The sequence below is a fragment of the Panicum virgatum genome, chromosome 9K, assembly GCF_016808335.1.
Source record: "Panicum virgatum strain AP13 chromosome 9K, P.virgatum_v5, whole genome shotgun sequence".
NCBI classification, from domain to species: domain Eukaryota; kingdom Viridiplantae; phylum Streptophyta; class Magnoliopsida; order Poales; family Poaceae; genus Panicum; species Panicum virgatum.
The window spans coordinates 31,507,382-31,514,617 of NC_053144.1; the positions used below are offsets into that span (position 1 = coordinate 31,507,382).

Sequence of the window (7,236 nt, forward strand, 5' to 3'; positions counted from 1 at the left end):
AGGAAAGTATGGAGACTGAAGCAAGTTGTTTTATCACCAACGTGAAGTGAAGTAAGTCTTGGCAGATAGTTTTTGTCGCCCTTAGTGTAAATATATGGCCGATGTTTTATTCATGGGCCTTAGACAATTTTGGTTCAGAAGAATATTTTCTGGCACGCAGGCTTTGCCAAAAAAGGAGGCATGTGTTGACTACCAAAATTGACAATCAGACTAAACTGACCGGTCTGCCCGGTGCACCCAAGCGGTCTGACTGGTATAGTGCTGTAGCCGATTCGGCAGGAGCCGACCGGTCCATGAGGAGTTCGAGTGTAATTAGATTAATTCATAGTTTTAGATCTGTAAAAGGATTCCTTGCGGGGCAAGACCTCCCCACCATATAAATATAAAGGGCCACAACCGATTGAGCGTGTCCAATCGCATCTATCAAACACATTTATCTTTTTTATCTTTTTCCTTTACCCTAATCTTTTCCAACCTCAATATGTTGTTCTTCCCTCGTCTCCATGGCGTTTGAGGATGCTCTAGCTGGCCTGCTGAGCCTAGGGGAATCCAAGGTGCGCCTGCCCTTATGGGGTCCCTCCCGGGCGAGTGTTACTTGGATCTTCGTCGGACCGGTCCACCACATCGGTCTGACCAGTTGGTGCTGCGGCGCTGCAAGTTGTGCAGCTGCTCGCCGCACGTTCTAGTGTGTTCATGTGTTAGCCCTAAATCGGTTTCAACAAGTATGTGTGACTGTAAATGCATATATAGTAGTTTAGCAAAAAAAATACTCTTGGAAGCTACAGCATATATATGGTTTCTTTATCACTTCTTGTTGCTGTTTGATAGGTTTGCAACAATTGCTAATGTTCACCACCACTCTTGACTTTGTTGCGCATTGAAACTGACGGTCATTTTTCTTGTTCGGCCTAGGTGCTTTTTGGGCAATCAGTCCACTGCTTGTAGGAGGCATATGCTTGGGGCATAATTTCAGATAATTACAGAAAAAAATATTTACTTCTTGCAAGCATGGCTGACAGGACTAGTTTGGTGTTAAAGTATTTGTTTGTAGCTCTGTTCTTATCTTATTTTTCTCTAGTGCTAGTAGTCAGTTTATCTCCAACTATAATTGGTAGTCAGTTTATGTTATTTTTCATAGGAGACCACCAGTCATTTGTTTCTTATAGTTCCTTTCACTATTTCTTGTATCGGGAGAATCATGGTTTTTTTGTATTGGAATAATTGATTTGTAAGTATTTACAGTACTATGTTCTAGTGACTTCTTTGGAGAATTCATAAAATAATCACCTATCCTTGCGTACATTCATGATTAATCTCTTGTTAGTGTGATTTGGATCTATGGCTTGGCTTCTTTAGATTTCAAAAAACAATCCCCTACTTGCATATTAATAATTAATCTCTTGTTTAGTGTGATCTGGACTGAACTGTGTTATATTTTCCCTCAGGATGGAGATCATGGCCAAGGGACATATGGTGATTGCGTCTGCTGTTTAGGTTTGGATAGCTTGTTCTGAGTCAGATATATGAGCATGTTTAAGCTACATGGTAAGATGGTCTTTGAGATTGCATGCTGTTGCTGCTAGTTTCTACTAGTGGATTGGTTTAAAATTGCCATGGTGCAATTATTGTAAGATCTTGTACTAGACTAAAACTTAAGTTAGACTATGGTTTCACGCTAAATAAAAACTTGTGCTATTTTATGTATATGCTGAGATGGATCAAAACTTATTTCATGTAATGATTGATATGTTTAATCTATTGTGTTTATATGGGCTGTGTATATGGGATGTTTTATATTTATATGCTAAAATGTTGGGCCAAAAAATGGCCCACTTCTAAACTGGGCCAATTAATAAATGGGCTAGAAACGAAAAGTCAATGTCCACGTCAGCAGACACATCATTGTCCACATCAGCAGACATGTCGTCATGAGCGCCATGTCATCAGCCATGTTGGCAGCCATGTCAGCAATAGTTACCATGTTAGCATCCACGTCACCATCCATGTCAGCAACCACATCACATGACAATTCAATCTGTGATGAAGTTTATGACATTTATTTTCATCACAAACACTGGACCTGAGCTGGGCTGCGTGGGCTCAAAGTTTATCTATGACGAATAAGAAATGTCGAAGATTGCTTCAATTTGTGATGGTTTTTGTTAAACCATCGATTGATTTAATCTGTGATGCTCAATCCATGACGTTTTCTAAAACCATCGCCGACACTGCTTTTGACGATTTTTAAGTGATCTATGACAAAATTGTTCTGTCATAGATTATATGGTATCTTGTAATGTTAAACCGGCCATGTAGCCGCAGCACTTGGGTCTCTAAATCCATTGTGACCAGATTATCATCCTTGCAAGTTGCATGCTCTTGCAAATCACGAGCTAGCATTGTTTATGTTGGGTTAGTTCTGTTGCTACTGTTGCTTTTTGCAACGTCATATGGGAGAAATTCCTAACATGTGGGTCATACTTCCACTTAAGCAAAACCACCATAAAAAACCTATTTGAAACAGTCAAGGGTATTAATTTGACCGGTATTGGAAGTGTAGGTATGCAAGATTTCTTGTTTTCGAGTTCGGGGTTGTTTTTCAGATTTGGTAACAAGTTCAGGGGTAAAATGGACTTTTATCATTTTATATACTTCAATGTATTTATTTCTTGATAAATATGTAATATCTATTAATAAATTATTTATGTGTCTATAGTTTCATTGACTTTTAATATACATAATTAAATATTTTAATTACTATTTTGAAATAGGGATAATTCATCCCATCTTACCTCACTCTCAAACCAAATGCATCCATAGCAGCCGACTAGAAGAGTTAGTAGGGAACAAACATAGAGAAGGAAGGTGCCACACACGCATTTGGTTGGGAGATGCCATGAACCTTAGTGTGGGACGATTAAAGAACATGAGCTTGACATAGATGCCACGGTAATCGTGGAGAAAATATACTAGCTGCTGACATAGTTAATAAGTATGTTATTTTTGTTAGCAATCTTCATGTATATGTATTATATAGTGATTCGTTACTATCTACTTGTATAATGTGTTGATCCAGTATAAATTATTGATAGATGAAATTGATAATGGTGATGATGCTATCTTTCAAATAGAGAAGGTATCCCAGTTCGAACAATTTATTTTGTATTCTTATCCGATAAGATTGGTATCCGAATTCGGAATTAAACATTGTAAAATATTCTATACATATCTGATTCATATTCGATCTGACGAATTCATCCATGAGCGGCTGAGCTGGTGTTTGACCGAACAGAAGCAGACAGTGGGGGCTAGCGCCATGGTGACACATCATGCTTGTATGCGGCCTGATCAATGCTATAGGAAAAAGTTCAAATTATATTCCCTTAAGTATCATCAAAGTCCAAATAACCCCCTGAACTATTTGTTAGTTCAATTTCCCTAACTATGTTATTTGATCCAATTTTACCCCTTAATACGATTTATCTTTTGTTTATCCATGCACAAGCAAAGTTTTTATTTAAAATTTTGCAAGATGTTAGCGGACATCATAAAATATTTTAGAGAAATATGTCAAAAAATTTCATTATTAGTATGATAGGTTATTATATTTAATAATAAATTAACCTTTATGACACAAAATTATTGACAAAATAATGATGAAAAATTCATAATATATTATTTTGTCAATGCTATAACTGTTATAGCATTATTGTGTCAATGCTATAACAGTTGCTCATGGGCATTCGCCAATAGTTAGATGCGGCAACAGGTGACCCCATCTGCGTGGCAAGATGGATGGGATGTGGAAATTACAATGGGTGTCGGGATTGGATGCTTGCATATCCCTTCAACCGGACTTGTATAGTGCAAGCCCAACATGTTTGGATATGTTTGGATGGGTGGGTAGGGATCCTAGCTAGACTTATGATGTGCAAAAGGGGAAGCCTAGCTAGCAACGAGGAGTCAAAGCACCATGTAAAACACATCCATTATAGTAGACCATACAACTACACTAATAAAAAGCTTAATGTATAGTTATTATCATTACTAGATTGAAAGTGTCTTCCATCCACCACAAATATACCGGCAACAAATGGATCCAATACTAATGCTATCTTTAGTACGAGATCCGATTCCTATCAGTATTCAGTATGTTTGTGGTGGACGAAAGGTACTGAAGACCTTTAGTACGTTGGTCTTCCAACTGGTACTGATGTCCACCTCACATTAATACCAGTTAGTAACATCTACCAATACTAATGTATATACTCCCTCCGTCCCATGAATAGTGCAGTCCTGAGTTTGAAAAAATCTCATAAAGAGTGGATCCTAGAGATTGGATATCAACTACTTGCATAATTAAGTGGTTAGATTTGATTTGCATGCCAAAATTAATCGCATGAGGCAAACAAATGAGGGCATAAAAGTTCTAGCATTCACGGCATCACTAATCTGTCTGAAAAAAAATAGAATTGCACTCTTCATGGGACAGAGAGAGTTGGTTTAAGAATCTACCACGCATACCAAAAGGTGCTTCATGGGTGAATTCAAAAAGGAAACATCCCTTTTCCAACCAGATTTGTTGTATATATAAGATGGCAAGAAGGTATGCAAGATGCGCGGAATGGAACTTTAGTATCGGATAAGTAACCTTATACTAAAGACTAAAAGTTTGTCTTGATTTTATCTTTTTCCCCACAGGTACTACTTGTAGTTTTACCATACTACTACAATCGCACCCTGCAAAAATGGACAAAATGGCACTGCAAAAACGAACATCGTGGCCGTTGCTACGTAAACGTCATTGCAGGCTCCACCACTGCAATAACTGTCACAGTTGGCCTGTTATTCCAGTGTCTATTTTCAATAACGAGCATGATGACATCATAATATCCGTTATTGACAATACACACTGCAATAACGGCCACATTGACATCATGCTGCCCGTTTTTTAAAATGGCCGCTGTAATAACGGCAATGATGACATCAACATGCCTGTTGTTGCAGTGATTTTTCAAGAAAATAAAAAATGCCCCTGTTACCACTAATCTACTCCACTGTTAGATTAGAGGTAACAGAGGCTTAACAGGACAACAAAAACATTAGCATTACAACATCACAATGTACATAAATTGGTAATGCTACTGCAATTCCAACTCTAACCACACACTGGGATATAGTGATAGGGAAAATAATTATAGAAAAACAAAAAAAAACACATTTGATCATTACATTGTTACATCAATATGTTCACTCGGCCTCATCTCTAGCATTGGTTCATACAAGCAAAAATGACAGTATTGTTGCTTCTATTCTACACTAATAGCTAACTGTGGGTCCTTAAACAACATATTACATGATCCAGATTACATCAACAACATATCCTATTTATAATCTAAGGTTACCTCCAAGGTCCAGTTCTTGACAGATTTGCCGCATACCAGATCCTATGCATAGCTGGAATAAATATTTAAAATGCAATCAGATATATGACGGTAGAGACTTTTGGAGATGGATTTATTCCTGAGTGACATGAATGAATAACCATGTACACTAATACAATGTTATAAAAGAGAATGATTTATCTTGCTGATCACACAATACTGATGTATGTCCAATAGTTCCTTTAAAACAAACCACAGGAAAATTAAATCAAATCTAGCTATTCCAAGTCTATATAATTGTTGTCTCCATTCTCATGAAATAAACAAAATAATCTACTTGTGCCAATAGAGATCTAAAATTGCAATAATTTAGGCACTGAATTCTGGAATCCATAAACAAATTTTGTAATAAGTTGGACTACAATTGCAAAACAAATCTATGAGATAAAGAATTAACAACTCATCAAGTCATTTTCTGTGTTTTTTTCTAGGTAAATAAATCAAGTCACAGCTTCTACTACCCAATGCTCACTATACTAATACCAATTAAGTACTTACTGCTCTTTGCTGCAGATAGGCATGGATCAAATATTCAGCAAAGGGAGATAGCCAAGCACCTGTGAATGATAGCTATACGGTGATGCAGCTCCAAGAAAGAATGATATACTACAATGCCTTAAGAATGTTAAGGCAGAAAGGAGCATTGCAGCACCTGTGAATGAGAGTGTGTAAGGTGTATGTTTTGACAGTAAACTCAGCATTTTTGCTTTACTAACTTTAAAAAAATGAGACAAACATTATGTGTGAAGAACTTAAGTCATAACTATATATCAATCAATATACACGTGAGGCACTTTATTTTTTGGCACGAGCACAGTGTATTAGAATGATCACACAACAAAAAAAACAACAGGCCTTGATAAAAAAATAGTAAATATATGGAGTGTATTAGAAACTGGCCTTTAGAAGATAGTGAAATACAATATATGCATACACATGCCACGGTATATGCAAATCTGATTTGAGGTTGGGAGAGCAGATCTGATAGGGAGGTTGAGAGAAAGAGAGGGCACCGTGCGGTGGTGGCATTAGCGCGGCTTGGTCCCGTGCGGTGGTGGTGGCACGGTGCCGGAGAGGCCCAGCCTCTGGACGCCGCTGGGGGCGGCAGCGACGCAGGCGTCCTAAGGCCCTTGGGGGGCGGTGGCTCGGACGTCCCCCTGGGGGCTGCTGTGCGAGCTTCGAGGAGGGCCCGGTGGAGGTGGCATTGCCGTCGCGGACAACCATGAGGGTGGCGGCACGGGCTTCGGGGAGGGGACGAGGAAGGCAGCGGCGGGCGTGGAGGAGCCCTTGGGCGGCGGCGGCGGCAGCCAGGGGCTCCGCAAGAGGGTTGGGTGGGGAAAAGCGACAGGGTTTAGGGAGAGGGCGTGGGTTTCTATCGGGCTGGGCTCGATGTGGGAGTAACGGGCTCTGTGACATCATCATGTGCCCGATATTGCAAAGAGTTTTCAATAACGGTCGCATGATATCATCCATTGACTGTTGTTGTAGACACGATTTGTCAAAACGGGCGGCTATGACGTCATCCCTGGCCGTCATTGGGGATGCTTTTTCTAATAACGGGCAGTAGTGAAGTAAGCCCCACCCATTATTGAAAATTGTATTTTTAACAATGGGTATCTGTGACATCAGCGTTGGCCGTTACTATTGTGTCACCTCCATTTTTAATAATGCTCGGTGCGCTGACATCATGGCCGCCCATTACTGCAGTGTTCACAGTAATAACAGGCGCTCTTATGACATCATCATCCACCCACTACAATAACGCTTGCTACGGTGCCCGTTATTACTCGAA

At 39.3% G+C, this 7,236-nt stretch overlaps 1 long non-coding RNA gene across 2 annotated transcripts; it reads right to left on the reverse strand.

Annotated features, from left to right (window-relative positions):
* Nucleotides 1-5,124: 5,124 nt before the first annotated feature.
* LOC120648671 lies at nucleotides 5,125-6,451 on the reverse strand. 2 transcript variants are annotated; one of them, XR_005665031.1, is made up of 2 exons: nucleotides 6,002-6,451; nucleotides 5,125-5,457 (listed from the first exon to the last, which is right to left on the reverse strand). It is a non-coding gene; the product is annotated as an uncharacterized LOC120648671 (long non-coding RNA). The 2 variants fall into 2 exon arrangements; XR_005665030.1 differs by having other exon boundaries at nucleotides 5,943-6,451.
* Between the last annotated feature and the right edge of the window lie 785 nt (nucleotides 6,452-7,236).